Genomic DNA, 16,550 nt, shown 5'->3' on the forward strand with positions numbered 1-16,550 from the left:
ATACAAATATATTGCTTGAAATACAACATTAAATAAAACGAATACTTTTAAAAATATTCTACGTATTCGTCTATTTTATTTTTAATTCACATATTTTTAAATCATGGATTATTATACTTAATATATTCAGTTATAAATATAAAGTAAAAACTTATTTGAGAGCATAGCGCAGTATTATTAAAAATTTTTTAATATTAATGTCAAATAAATCTACTGCCAATTAATTTTCTTTGGGAAAGCATTTTCGCTATATTTGATTACGTACATCTAATCGATAGTATTTATATTTACAAAGCGTAAAATTTCCTACATTTCGTTAAATTACTACCGTATATTACGAGAAATAATACAATGTCCATCAAATTAAATAAAATTAAAAGAACTCTTACAGATAAAAAAGGGAGAGGGAGAGAGAAAGAGAGAGAAAGAGAGAGAATGAAACACATTAAAAGTAATTAAAGGAAATACAAAAATTAATTTCGCTATACATGAATTGCTGCTTTTTCACGGTACTTTTTCAAAATTAAAATCTCATTTCTGCCAAATACTGACGGAGCATTAGAGGTTTTAATAAAGTCAGTTGGTTCGTATTACGTAAAGACAGGGTTCGATAAATGAGGTATATATGAATTACAAATCCGGTGTTTCATGTGCGCTGACCTGTGCTCCATTTAAAAGAGCCTTCGTCGATACAACCTCAAGCACCACTTTCGGATCCATATTGTACTTTTCCTTCGTATGCAGGGCGTGTTTTTCCAAGATTATTTCTCCCCCTTGTACACAAACCGTTCTTTACATAATATTCGCTTTCTTTATGTTTACATAGGTAGACAAATAATTAACATTGGTGATTATTTTCTTTGGCTCGTGGCAAATAGATATCGAAGAAAATTGTCGATACAGAGCAGGATGTTTGGCTCGTACTATCAACGTGATCGACATTATACCGCGCGTAATTTCGAAACGAAGGAATACACATACAATCGAAGTGCTCCTTCTTTTTACGCCAAGTTTGCAACAACGAGAATGCGATAACGTCGATAACCATTTCTACCTTTATAGCTACACAAATTGAAACGTACTATATCGGGGTCAAATATCGGCCGGTCACCGATATCGCATCCCATTTTATCGATCATTTGGAAACCTAAACGTTTATGAATTCTATATTTTTAATAAGAGATATCAATACTGTATTACGTACCGTTTAAACCTGTTCAGAAACTGAATTATAGTCACGTCACAAAGAAATATCCCAAAGCAGTACTATTCTCGATTATTTCGTTTTATGTTTCTGGCGAACGCTAAAAGTGAGGTTAAAAAATTGCTCTCTCTCTCTCTCTCTCTTTACATATACATATGCATATACATATGCATATACTCTCTCATATACATATATATATATATATACATATTCAAAGTTTCACGCAATTCTTAATTAAGAAAAATATTTATTTTTGTTCGTTTCTACGCGAATATTGGTATCGTCACGTTAAACTAGAATAATTTTGTAATAGAAAAATATGGGGAATTATCAAAAGCAAATATGATACGCGAGTAATTTTGGATAAATATTTATTCACTTTTTATTCGATAATGTTATTTTAGTCGCAGAATAATTGAACGATTTATTCGAGAAATAGCTGTCCATTACGCATGACAAATTATCTCATTCGTGTCCTTCGAATTATTTTCCGTTATTACAATTACAGCGAGCAAGTACTTGACCAATTTTCAACGAATTATTCTAATATTTAAATACGTCTTTTGTCCTCTGAAAAATATATGCAAATGTAAAAGATTAAAACAGTCTTCTTTGCTACTACCGATCTACAAACGAACGAACCGCAATTTTTGTTTATCTATTCCTTTTTTTTTTTTATTTATTTGTTGAAATTACAATCAATTCTCGCGTTGAGAATTTTCAGTAATTTTTCTGGCGTGGCGCAGTGACATGGCTGTTTATTTACAATAAGTTAATACTTATTATAGATAGGTATAATTTATAAGTATTATAAGTAAGTGCATATGCTTAATTTGGATAACTAAATGAATAACTAGCGTTTAGGTCTAGCGAGTAGTGCCTCTTCAGCCTGCGAATCTGGTCCGTATCTATTCCTGACATGGTAATATCTATACGCACATATAGTTTATTAAAAAATAACATTGTTTGCAAGCGTACTACGACGCATTTGGTACTCGGTATTCGCGCCATAACATTAAAAGCGTGAAAACATTTTAAGAACATCAGCGTGTATGTCATTTAAATCCCAAGCTTACCTCAACCTCTACCTTAGGAATCTTTTAATTGTTATTTACCATTCGTAAATAACAATTAAAAGTTAAGTTGAAACGAGCCATTCGTTGCTCTAATACTTCGATACTTATCAAAGAATAGCAAATAAAAGTAATGGTACACGGATGATTATTTGGGCGTTCGTTACATGGGCCAACTGTATCACAAGGCAAGAAGAGTCGATAAGAAGATAGAAAACTAGAAACCAACGGAGAATATCAGAGCAGAATTGAAAGTTGTCGTTTCACGATTTATATTTTCGGCCAACCGTTCGTCTTTTCTCCCATAACCAATGGAACGACCGAAAACACGTGCACAAAGCGGCACGTCATCGGTATTCCATGTGAAATATGTATATTTGCGGCGGGCACCCGTCGCGAAAATATCGAAATCATAGCACGATGTAAAGAGAAAAGAAAGATGTGTTCGACGAAATAAATAAAGGGAAGGAAAGGGAATGTGGAAAAGATGTATCTGCGAGAGGATGGTTCACGGTATGAGTAATACATACACTATTAATATGTATAAGCGTCCATCGTCTTTCTCATGGCTCTACAAATGGTCCAGCAAGTCGTATATGCGCGTTATCCTTCTAGGATCGCACACTTGTCCAGCCGAGGTGAAGTCCGTGCACGCTGGTGCACGCCGATGTACGGCGGATGGAAGAGAGAGTACGCAATGCAAAGCAACGAAACGGAACAGCAGATCTTATAGCTCCGTTACAACCGGCTAGCTGACCGATCCCAATGAATACGGCCGGTACCACACCCGCTCGGGCATTTCGAGCGGAATGATCGAGAGATAAACTCGTTCGTCCGCCACGCCGCACCGCGCCAAACGAATACGCTTCGCGTAACGAGTCTCAGGTTTCCCGACGTACAGCTAAACTATCGCATTAGGTCGTCTCCAATTTGAATTTGATGCAACGCGACAACTTTGCATACGCTCCATCTTCCACTGCGAACGCTTCTCTTTCTTTCTTTCTTTCCACTTTTGAAAATGGCACGAAAGTCCCATTCTTCCTTATGTTCTTCTTTATGTCCTTTCTCGTTGTTTCATTTCCAAGTCTATGGCTTTGCCTAATCAACATTTCGGTTTCGAGTAAGAGAACGTTCTTTTCCCTTTTTCGTTAAATTTCTGGTCAAATCTTCTCTTTAAACGAACTAATTATCCTTAGTTTTTATTCTTACACGGTATCAAAATTCTCATTTTTATTTAGTTCAACTGTTTAATTTAACTGATTGTCAACACGTACGAATCAAGCGTACCTTAGATGTCAGGTACAGCGAGGGAATAATTTTTCAAAAATCGTTCGAATAGAGTTGTCAACGGTGCAACAAATAGCGTCGAAATGAGCATTTCTCGCGAATAATTAATAGTTCTCGACGATTTCAGCGGTTTGAGTGATTTGAATGAATGAATGAACGATGAATTATTTATAGCTGGAAATATTATTATGTAATATGGATGTTCAAAGTATGTACACACTATCCGTCGCTTTGTTACGCTTTCCGCGTAATTTATTTAATAAGAGATCGTAATTAATACATCCGTGAACGTGTTGCAAATATTAATTCAACGTAATATGCTGCTATATATTTTGCTACAAGTTAACATCTAAAAACAAGTTTTTTCTTATTTTCCATGAAAAAATGTATCCTTCCGCAGTCACTTTGTCATCGATATATATTCGCCATACTATAGAGGAAAATAGAGAGACACAGGGTGTCTCGATGTTTCTGCGCAGAACTTTACAAACATGTTCTATTGTATAAACAAAACTATGGAAAAGACGTGATACAAACATGGGTTGTAAAATGCATTATTAAAATGTCATAACAAAAATACGAAATGATGACGTTCTGCTAATGTTTTACTTGTTGAGATCGTTGATTTGGTCAACCAGTTCGGCAATGGTTAAACGATCATTGTTACCTTGAACGATGGATAAGTGGAGCGGAATCAATTGCTCGCAGAGAGCCCCAAGGAGATCATCAGATATCACGTCAGTGGATCTTTACTTGTGGGGAACTGTAAAAGAGAAAGTTTATCAAGAATTAATGCAAAAGATTCGCGACGTATTTGCTGCAATTAAGGAAAACTTAGAAAGAAACTTAAGAAATTAGTAACGCGATAGATCCTGTTTTCTGTATTAAGCGGATGCTACTTCAGCATATTCATAATAAAGGGCAACATTTTGAAATGGAATCATAATACGAACTGACAATCTATTCCTATGTGGTATCGCACGAAGAAAGCAGTCCGTTATCATTTCATCTTTTTTTAACTTTATAACTTCTTAACAAAGCATTTAAGAGTGTATAAAAAAATATGGGAAAAGACGCGTATATAGCGGGTGTTCAACGAAATTGTACATTTGTACAATTGTACACGATCTTGTAGCACGAACAGAAGTTGACCAGTTTCGAATCGGCTACTGATTTGCTACACGTAAGGTCGTTAAAAAGTGTTTGTTTCTACAAAAAATCAAGGTCGCCTCGATTTTTTTAAATGACACGATGAGTTGTATTTTTGTGAATTTATTGATTCATAGAAACGTTAACGCGTTAAAATTTCGTTTAATAGGGCGTTAGATCAGATGTTTACGATAACGTTTGTACTTTCATTCAAGATTCCTCAGCTGAAGGTCATTCGATGATCGTAGTCAAGTTAGATCGTTAAACTCGTTGTGAAAAAGTCAAGGTGACGCTGATTTCTTTTTTAAAGAGAGAAGCACTTCTTGTCTATTTTAAACTGATTTTAAGTCGCAATTTCTAGCTGATTCAAAACAGATCAATTTTTGCTTGAAACATCCTTTTTGTTATATTATCGGGAGTGCTTAAAGGATCGTGCACACCGCGTCGCAGAAAACACCCTGTATACATATGCATATGCGACGTATCGTTCTAAAATAGGTAACGACGCTGCAGCACCGTGGTTAAGATATAGGAAATTCATTCGCAAATGAATATGTTAATATAATTTTGACGAGCTGGAAAAAATGTATGGAAATACGAAGAGATTAGAATCGTGCATGATACGTACTTGGTACTCTTGCGAATCTTATCGGAAACATTAGTAGCAAAGCAACGTTATGGCGGATCGTTTCCTGGCCGGAGCCTTGGAATTAATTATAAGATACGTATTACATTATGTACCGGTGAATTCATTTTCTTGCTCCTTTTGTTTGTAACCGGCACGTACACGGGGTATAGAAAGTTGGAAGTTGGTTCATTGTTCCCTTCCGGACGTGAGAAATACGTGAAACATTTTGAGTGACAAACCGCGACTCTGTCTCTCTCTTACTCTCTCTCTCTATCGAGAAAAATAATCGCGTAACGCATTTACCCAGCAAGCTACGCAAATATTTTTTACCCTCGTTAACTGTTTGTGTCTGGAAGGTACCGTAAAGAGTAGCAATCTCATTAAAAATATTGCTATAAATCTATGCACGAAATCTACTTGTTAGAACAATGCTGTTATTAGTTTGGGGTTAGGTTGGCGTTAGGTTAGGGTTAGGCACGCAAAAAGATAGAAGACTCTGGCAACGAATAACCCTGTATCGATATTCATATTTATAGTTTTTATTATTTTAACGATTTTAACGATTGTAAGAGATATTTATAGATACTTGGCGTATCGAACGCGTTCTATTTGAACGGTTTTAAAGTGTCTAAAAGAAAGATATCACGGTAGGCAAGAACATTATGGTATAGCCGAAAATAGAAAATATAGACGAATTAAAGGACCTTAATCATGAAAGAATAGAATATCCAAGGTGTCGAGACGTTGTAATTAACGACGTTGTAATTCGCGAGTTCGATCCCTCTTTCTCCTTTTTTCTTCTTTTTCCATTTTTTTTTTTTCTTTTTTTTTCGAATCGAAAGTATTACTCGAACATGCGAATGTCATTAACGAAGAGCTTTCGTTGGCATTGCAGTTGTTATTTTTTGAAAGCGCGGTCGAGTGGATTTTCGCGTGTCCCCGTGATTATTCGCCAAACGCTGGGACAGGCACGCGCGAAAAGACCATGAAAACAGTCGAGACGAGCACGCGCATTTCTATCGATATCGAAGTGCTGTGCGCATCGCGACAAGAATAAGTCTCGCCGCGCTTTTCAGCTGTGTATTTTTGCATCGCGAGCGGATCGCGCAATTTACGCATGCAACGAGCGTAGAAAGCTAGAAGACGGTTCATCGCACGGCAGAACGTGAGAAATACTTACACCACTCTACTTTTTTTTTTCCAGCCACTGCTCCTCCTTCACCTGTGTTCGTATACTCCACGCGCAGATTGCCTGTGTGTATACTAAACTCTAGTCCGTGCACGAAAAATAAAAGCACTGCTGCACTTCCCCGCCCCTATTAAACAGGTATGTAATTGCCGGATAAAAACAAAACTGCTGCTCTACGTGCTGCGGTTTGAAAAAATCCTCGTAACCGGGAATCGAACAATGAGAAGAGGAAAAGGGGAATAGAAAATTGTTCGGTGCCTGGAATAGACGCGATTTTATTCATAGATCCCACGAGAATTATCGAGTTATTACGAGATTTCATAAGCGGCCAAGCTTATAATGTTCTCGATTGTTTTTCGCAATTTCCACCGCAGCACGCGGTCCGCTTGATGAATTGTTGATTTGCTTCGCTTCGTTTCGCTCGAACAAATAGAAACGAGAACGAAGGCCAACGAAGAAATAGGAAAATAAAAGGGAAGAAAGGGAAAAGCCAAAAGGGCAGAGTAGGTACTTGCGTTTACGTACACGTACGCGCAAGTGCACAATACGTAGACTCGCGAGTGCACGCGTAGATAAGTATCGATAGGGAGAGACCGGTTCGTTCTTTACGACAACGTCGAACGCTTTTTGGAAGACCAATTTAATGGCCACGTAACTGTCTATGCGTATACATACGTGGTCATTCGCATTCATACACATTCTCGTCAGCATACGTGGACCGATTCAGTTTAGACACCCACGTGGCGTCCATTATTCAGATCGTGTTCTACGTTCGAAGAAAAGAAATCTGCTTTATCATCCTCTCTACTATGCTCATATTCTTTGCTGAGAAATCACTGCTCAGACGCGGATAACACACGTCGTTATCCGCTCTTTTGGACCTTTCGAGAAGCGCTATGGACGAGGAAGGCGAATACATGGAAGCAATTCCAGGGAGAGAGAGAGAGAGAGAGAGAGAGAGAGAGAAAGGGAGAGAGAAAGCAAGAGAATATCGATAGCCATGGATATATAGGTACACGTTTAAGAAACAGAGACCGGTTCACGCTTTACGACGATGTAACCGTGCTATTCACAGGATTCAATAGATAGCATCTATACGTTCGTACAAGTGAACCGATACTGATGCCCACGCAGTCTCTATTACCCACGTCGCGTCACGCTTCTCGTAATCGAAGGATTACAAATATTACAATTTATATTTATATTATATTTAGTTAACTTTCCGATCGACCGAATGTTACGAAATTTGCATTCTACCTACTAGCTAGCGATCCTTTTATCTGCATGTGATTTTTTTCGTTTTATGTGTTAACGTTGCCTTTAAACATCGTTTCTTTAAAACATATCCGATAATCATCTTTTTTATCGGAGCATAAAGTTAGAGCATGCGAATTGCCAGAGATTACCGAGTTGCCGAATCACGTATCGACATCCGTCCGTAATAGCCAACATTTCCCTAGGGCTCATTCCACCCTTTTCAACATATTTTAATTCCGGTATTCAGGCAGAATGAAAATTACAAACGAGATATCATGGTCGATACATGATTACCATGATAAATTTTAACCACCCTGTAAATTCCGGCAGCGGATGACGAGCCTACGGTTCGAACCTACGGAGAAATAGATATTATAATCGAATAGGAGAGAGGAGATGAAAAATTGGCAGAGTAGCATCGTCGGGCTTCCACCGGTGAAACCGATGAAATGTTTCAGAGAACCGAATCGGCTGCACCGTTTTAAACCGGAGCTGCGACTCGAATGGAATATTTTCTCGCTTGTGTCGATCGCTTTATGATCGAAATTCAAGTTATGAAAATTCAAAGGAAGCGCTAATACCAAAAGACAACCGCGCCAGACAAGTTATATACACTGAGATTAATAAGGAATTACGAACGAGCTACACTAATCTAGAGTTTCGTAAGCGGTGTCATCTATGTATGTATATGTATCTCATTTGCACGCGCCAGGTTAAATAGACTGCATTTGTAATAAAGATTCGCTCTGCAGAAACTCTGAACCCATCCAATTATTCGAACGATTCGAATTAAATTTGTAGTCGTGTCGTATTTACGGCGCATAGCGAGAAGAATTTTGATATTTAAAATTGAACGGTCGCGAGATCTTATGACCGATTTTCTTTACTATCAACCTTCCTTTTATTTACCCTTTATAGGATGGACCAAATACAATAAAATGTTATAAGCTGCTTTCTTTCAAACGCGGTTTCGATTTTTAGTTTTGTAAATGATACGTTTGAACGTATCTTGTTTCGCTGTGTATCGCTCTGATTAAATTTTGATATAAGAATCGAACAACGTAAGTAGGATATGAGCTAATCTACAAAAAAGAACTGTTTGCACCGTGATTTCCTAAAAGACAGCTTGTAACACTTTATTTGATCTAACTTGTGCACACGTATGTACATCTTTCGTTCAATCGAATGTTTCGTAAAAAAATGATGGCAATTTGTTTATACGGATAGTATGTGATAAATTAAATACAATTTGCTCGCTACGATATTAGATACTTTAATTGAAATTGTACGATATTGGAATTTTATTTATTTAGCGATTAACGCGCACATACCGCGTGTTATTCGCTGTTCGGAAAAAGCAGAAAATGGTGTTTAATTAAACATAAAATAATGCCATATGATATAGTATGTAAATATCGATAAAATCTTACCTTTGTTACTCTTTTCAAACTTTACGATATAATGTATATCGGAGTCAGGTTGGAATTTTGGGGCGTTCGATAAACCTTTACTTACTTTACCGTCGCGGATGTAGCTAATGTTTGTCGGTACAAATGTGGACACTACAAGAGGCTATGAATAATAACGGCGATAGGATGGTCGAGGTGATGGTGACAACGAATTCAGGTTCGATAACGAATCCACGGTCCACGGGATGACAAGTATCAACGTAATACACGATTCGGGTAACTTTCTCGATAACTGAATCAGCAATTCGTCCAACGACTAACTCCGTAATCCAAATGAAACTACCCTTATATATTCCTGTCGCTACTTCTCGGGTCAATCTTTGTTTTTAAGGAGAGCCATATAATCATTTCATACCTCTGTCAGGTACACGTCCCTTCCGTGACCGTGGCTACGTCTAGTGTCACTTCGAGCCCGAACCCATCGTCATAAAGCCAGATTGCAACATTAGAACTATTTCTTATTTTTATTACTTAAGTGTAGCTGTAGTAAAAGTCTGGACTAGTGTATTGGGGTTTTTCCCAACATTCCGGATGGAAAATCCCGATGTTCTTTCATCTCCGATATGTATATATTACTAATGTGAGATATAGTGTACCATTACATAATATAACACTTAAACAGAACAATCAGTTACGTCGTTTCTTGCGTTGTATCATATAACTTTCGTTATAAGCTGAAATATTCTTTGCCATTTTCGATTAAAATTCAACATATGAAACAGAAAAACACGAAAGAAAAGATCGAATACATCGCAGCATCTGCAAATTAAACGGAACATTTGTTCCTATTGTATACCAATTGAACTCGTCAATTTATCGTCGTATTAAAAACTTATCTACCAACGATATCGTGAATTACATTCATCACTACATTTTCGGTCGTCAATTTGATATTATATTTAGTTTTTACCATACAGAAAGGAAAATAACTTGGGCGTCCAGAAAAAGAAACGCTACATGTATAGCTACATAAATACCGTCTAAAATTATCGACTTTTTAAAACAGTTATTTACATGCATGTCGATATACCCAACATCGAAATACGCGTGTATAATTTGGAATAAAAAGTACGAATAGCTGACGTTGAACCTTAACGTGCTTAACAATAAAACACGGTAAAAATTGAAAATATCAAATATGGTAAAGCGATGATCATTTTTTTCTGTTAACTTTTATCATTTATTACATCTTTTTGATTAATCGCCATTAAATAGTCAAGAACCGTAAAGAAACAAGTATAATACAAGCTATTGTAAAAAGTAATTCTCTATCGAAGTATTTATTTAACGAATACTAGTTCTCGTTTCCCTTGCAATCGGAAGAAAGTACGTTAAAGTTTATGGCACTGTCCACGACGCTGTAGAACCGTTGATATCGGTGTTCTTCTCGTCATTAGCTTCGATTTGAGTCAGGCTCAGCATTTCTTTGAGATTTCATCGAGAACTACGCACTGAATGAAAGAGGAAAAAGCAAGAATGCGGCAAAGTTATTTTAATTATTTGAAATAAATATTTACGTTATATCCCGCGAAAAGAGATAATCGACGAGACGTTATTCATACATATTCTATTCTACTGCTTGTCAATTTATTACGATCTTAAAAATGGATAAAACGAACGGTCTTCGACAAGATGAAATCGTTGAAATTCTGTTTATTAATAGTTCTTATTTAGGTCAGTTATAATATATAATACGTATAATTGTTTTCGTATTCGAATCAAAATCACACGTATGGAACGAGGATGGAAAAAGTAACATACAGCATTCTAACTATTCCCGTTGAAATTATCCAATTCAAAGGAAGATACATGGATATTTGTATTTCAATAGAAATGTTGTTCAACTGAAACCATGTATAATGCGAAATTGAGAGAGAGAGAGAGAGAGAGAGACTATGGGATCATTAATATTAACATTCCTTGCATTAATTCCCGTTTGAGTTTGGTTATATTAAAAAGATCAACCAAATAAACCAACGGAAATGGAAAAGAATAGCTGAAGAGAATCGCTGTCAGTTAATGCCTTTCTGATAATGCATAAATTTGTGAGAAAGATTGGAAAATTTTTACCCAAGAACTATGAAACGTATATATCTAAGCAATATAATTTTCGCTAGCAACCGTCCTTTGACAATTTGTTTCGATAATACTTTCCAGTTTTAATGAAAAACTGTGCGAGTTCGAAATATAAAACAACGCTACTGTAGGAATAAAAGCTATTTGCAGATAAAAAGGAAAAAAGATGCTACGATTAAAACCGATTGCGCAAAAAGATGTATAATTTCCTGTTAGAATTTATTTGATAATAATTATTCGTCGATTGGTGTATAAACGAATATGACCAAGCGACATCAGCACTTTTCTCAATGTCAGTTTCGGTTTGGGACCGTACTTATCGATTAGCCCCGCCGTCTCTTTCCACGATTGTTCCACTCTTGTCTCCGGTGTCGCATTGGTGCGCGCCCCAGAAACGCCGTGCCGCGGCCGTACGCTGGTATGCGAGGCACGGTAATTACGAGGAAACGAGGAGGACTCTGTAGATGCATCCAACAAACGAACCAACGAACGTGGAGAATCCAGAAGGACGTGCAGTTCGCTACGAGACAACGATTTTTAGGGGAACATACGGGCAATTTCGTGGTAATTTTTCTCGTGCCATAGAAACGGTGATATGGTATTTATCTGAGTCTCGTCAACCTCCTGGACGTCGTATTAAAGCGACCGCCGAGCCTTTTTCCGCTCGATACGCCGATATTTCTATCCTATTCGAGTGTACGTGATTTTATCGATCAATTTCTCACTTTCAGATGTCGTCGCTGTGATCTTCTCTTTTTTATTCTTTGTTGCTCTGATTCACGCGCATTTACGCTTCACTTGCTCGCTTGCGCATTTGATCTTTCGTGATACGATCATCGCAGCTTTTCGGCAAAGTATCGTCAATTTTGGTTTTCAATTTTTGACTCGTTTCGATGGGAACAACCAATCGACCTCAGACTCGACCACTTCGAAACTACGTTTACTCGTTTCTCGGTAGATATATCAAAGTATAGCGATGCAGAATTAGACGCGTAATATAAAACACACTTGAGTATCTTGCAAGTTCGATTCTCTATTGTTGGAGTGGAATACAACATTCATTAGGTTACAGAAAGAGCGATGCGAAGTATAGCTCGTGGCATATCAGCTAAATCTCACGACATATGACGCGACGTGACATCAGCGTATTATACGACGAAATATAGTAACTTTAAAAATATTCTTAACGTATGATACGATACAGATACTCGGAAACGTAGATACTTATTCGTGAAAGCCGTTATAAATGTAATTGTAACGAAGCGAACTGCGATTAACTTTTGTCTATTTGGAAAGTTTAAAAAAAGAAGAAAAACCAATAACCCTGCTATGTATATTATTGGCGTGGAAGAGAAGTTTACGGCAACGTTGTGCGTAAAACTTTAGCCTCGATACTAAAGAGAAAACTCGAGCAATGGTATTCTCGATGGAAGCTTTTAAAAATGAGTTTAATTCGCCGACGACGTACCAGTGATATACGGTTTTGGTGTAAACGCGCGAAATCCTTTAGCGATACCACGAGCGGATTTGTTAGTTCCGTTTTATCTATTTCAGTAATAGTTTAGCCATATAGCTCGCGTAGAAAGTTAGAAGGCGTTTCATTACATTGTGAACGTGAGAAATATGCACACCGTTTTGCCTGTCTTTCTCTCCTTTCCTTCATTCCGGAACGTTCGAGGTTACACGTTTCAATGAAAAACATTATGAAACAGCCCTCCAAGAATAAAATGAATAAAATACCAATAGGTTTTTTTGCCGTTATCCGAGCTGAAATAGCTGGTTGGCCTCGATATCCTCTAAAACGGAGTTTTCACAGCAAATTTCGTGAAATTATCTTGGTTAGCTTTGTCAGATAATCGATTGGGTCTGCCTTTTAGAAATACCTCTGAAGATTAACCTACGTACGTAAAATAATTACGCGTCTTGCGACATTTCACTCGTAGCGTAGTACGCGAGAAGCTTTGTCACCGAGCAACGAGACAAAGTTTGAACGTATTACGTCTTCACAACTATGACCGCTGTCAGCTTTGGACGATCTCGCGATCTCGTATTGTAAACAGCCCGAAATGTACGGGAATGCTAGTTCCACGATGGACATTTAAAGGAACGATCGAAATTATAACGACGCTGCAACTTAATTGCTCGTAATTTCTCGAACTGCTCGCCATTTCTGTTTTTGCTCGTTATCTTCGTTATTACGCCATTTGCAAAAACCACTCTGCATACCCGTTGCAACAGGGACCGCGCAACAAGCTCGCGATAATAATTGTAATAATTTCGATAAAAGTTTACGAGCTCGGTAGAGAGAGAGAGGGGGGAGCAGGAAGAGAGACAGAGAGAGAGAGAGAGAGAGAGAACGGGCGCGGTTCCGATAGATCGAGAACGGGACTGAAATTAAAAATGACGAACTCATTCGAATGGTGCCGCACACGCGTTAATACGTCGGACTCGAATGTCTCGCATTAAAAGCACAACGAGACGCCCATTATTAAAACGGGAAAACGAGCAATAAGAATAAACGGCGAGCAAAATAAAGAAACAAAAAGGGGGCAAAAAGAGAAGAGTCGAAAGGGAGCAAAGGGTGGATCGGGTGAAAAAGAGAGGAGAAAAGCAGAAAAAAGAAGGAAAAATGAGACGAGAGTGCAACGGAACGTTAGACAAAACACGCAGAGAGCATGAACACGCATTCGCGTCTATCGAATCGACGCGACGTGTTCTTTGGTTGCTCGTGGACGACCGCGTGCGTGTACCGACGTTCGTCATCGATCTACGATGCCGTAGCAAAGAATGCGCGCGACCATATCGTTCCGCTTCTAACGAGCGATTATTCGTCACACGTTCCATCTTATTATCCTTTGTACGGTAGACAGGCAGGCAGTGAGTCATTTCTTTAAACTCGTTAACTCGTTACAAGCCAGCAGCTTCGAGAGAGAGTCATCCCCCCTTGCCCTGCTGGCGCTGTCCCATTCTGTCCGTGTGCAACGAGGCCGGCTGGGTCGATCATCGTATATATAATATAGGAGAGGAGAGAGGAGAAAGCGTGGCGAGGGTGTTCTCACAGCGTGCTGTGTACGCGCGCGAAGGTGCAAATAATAATAATGGCAATAACTAAGGGCCCGAGCGAAGCGTGGAGCGTTCGAAGAGTCGAGAGAGACGTGAACGATATAAAAGCCGGGATTGGATCGAAGGGTGCTCGAAGACTCATAACCGTTCTGAGTCGGTTCGCGGTCTCTTCGCGCTTGGTTCTAGGTTCTAGCCGAGTTGCCGCGACTCCGTGGCTGGCTGCCGGCCGATGACGAAGACGGAAGAGGCGAAGCGCCGCGAGCGCTGCCGTAACACCGACAAACATCGACGTAGCGGCGACGGGCCAATGGTAAAGGAGCGAACGAGCAACAAGGACAAAAGTATCGAGGTGGACGCGCGAGTGAGAAGAAGGGAGAGAGACACGCCCTGCTGCAGGTCGATAACGGAACCAACGCATCCTCTCGTGGCTCTCCGGTAGCTCTTCTTGCTCACCCAACCTTCCCTCCGCTGCTTCTTCCTTCCACTAGCTACCCTCCTACTACTCTCTCTTCTCTCTGACTCACCCATCTCTTCGCTCTCCCGCCCCTCTATCCTTTCTTTCGACCTTCTCCTTCTATCGCGCATAGTCACGTACCACACCCGCCATTCTATCCGTGCCGACTGAGCGCCTGAGCGGACTTTGCCGACCGTACATACCTACCTACTCCATCGCGAGCAACGCTATATACATACATACCTTACCAACTCTTTTTCTCTCACCCTCTCGCCCCTTCTTCGTACAACTCTGCTCCCTTTCGTTTCGTTTCGTTCCGATTTGTTCCGTTCCGTTCCGTCCTCTGCTGTCCCGTCCCGTCCCGTCCCGTTCCGTCCCGTCCCGTTCCATTCCGTTCCGTTCCATTCTGTCTCATCCCGTTTCATTCTCGCCTTCATCTTTTGCTTTTCCTTTTTCTATTTCTTTTCTTACGTCCTTCTCCGTCGCTCTATTCGCCTAGCTACTTCCAAGATACGACATGGATCACATTATCAGACGCATCTAACCTTCGAGAAGGCTACGCCTCTCGGCGTAGCGTGCCAACCAAGCGAACGAGTAGACTGTTTCCGAGCGAAATGAACCAAATACAGTATGTATCTAATATGTAAGTATGTATATCTATCTACCGATGTACTTGTACGCAATGTATGTATATCTTGCGCCCTGCTACAAGACCGCATTTCTTTGCCCGAGTACACGCGTCCTTATGTACACGCTGCACGTGTGTGTACTCTCGACAAGCAGACACGTATACAATGAGCAGAGAGGAGTATGCGTATACACACGCACGACCCGTCGAGAGATACGTATCATCGGATCGAACGACGGTAGCCAGGGAACCGGGGCAGGCAAGTCGCAACGCCTCTCCCTTCTTGTCACCCATCACCCTTTTTCGTCTCTTTTCGTATCCGTCCCTTTTCTTTCCCTTTCTTTTTTCATTTTTCTTCTTTTTTTATTTTTTTTTTTTTTTTTTTTTTTGGTCACGACATTAACCCAACGAGGCAAAAACAGCAAGGGGTACATCGAAGACGGTCGCCGGGATCCTTGTTTTCGTCGGTCGTGCTTCGAACGCGCTCGCACTCCGTGCCGCTTTTCCTCTCTCCGTTTGTTCGTTCGTCCGATTGCTCTGTTTATTGCGCTTCCAGGACGATCCCAGGTAAGAAAAAGTCGACTACGAAGAAATGCTCGTGCGGGAGGGGGCGAGTCCTCGCTCCTTGCTGCCGCGCCGCTTGCCGTGCTTCGGCCTTCGATCGCTCGCTCACGCTCGTGCGGTCCGCTATGTTCTACCATTTCCTTCGGCTACTACTAGGAAACGAACCTCCGACGCGAATCAATCAAAGCTATTCTACCGGCAAGAAGATTTAATATACAACGATATATTTCTACAACGGACATCTTTTCGACGCTCGCGCATCTCCAGTCTTAATTGGATTTATTGGTTTTATTGAACGGATGAATGGATGTTTATAGGAAGGTGAACCACGCTCGTCACCGGTTCGGTCTCTCCGATCCTGACCGATTCAGACAGATTCGCTTACGATTCATAGGTTGCTGGTGCACGTCTTAACGACGATTCGACTAATAAGCTCGATGGCCATAACGGGTGATTCTTGCCGATGTTGTAAATCTTATCGTGACTGCAAAGACAGCGAGTCCCTAACG

At 39.7% G+C, this 16,550-nt stretch overlaps 1 long non-coding RNA gene across 1 annotated transcript; it reads right to left on the bottom strand.

Annotated features, from left to right (window-relative positions):
* Positions 1–1,848: 1,848 nt before the first annotated feature.
* LOC126868916 (uncharacterized) lies at positions 1,849–15,082 on the bottom strand. The gene is made up of 3 exons (XR_007690770.1): positions 14,920–15,082; positions 4,232–4,327; positions 1,849–3,375 (listed from the first exon to the last, which is right to left on the bottom strand). It is a non-coding gene; the product is annotated as an uncharacterized LOC126868916 (long non-coding RNA).
* Between the last annotated feature and the right edge of the window lie 1,468 nt (positions 15,083–16,550).

The sequence above is a fragment of the Bombus huntii genome, chromosome 8, assembly GCF_024542735.1.
Source record: "Bombus huntii isolate Logan2020A chromosome 8, iyBomHunt1.1, whole genome shotgun sequence".
NCBI classification, from domain to species: domain Eukaryota; kingdom Metazoa; phylum Arthropoda; class Insecta; order Hymenoptera; family Apidae; genus Bombus; species Bombus huntii.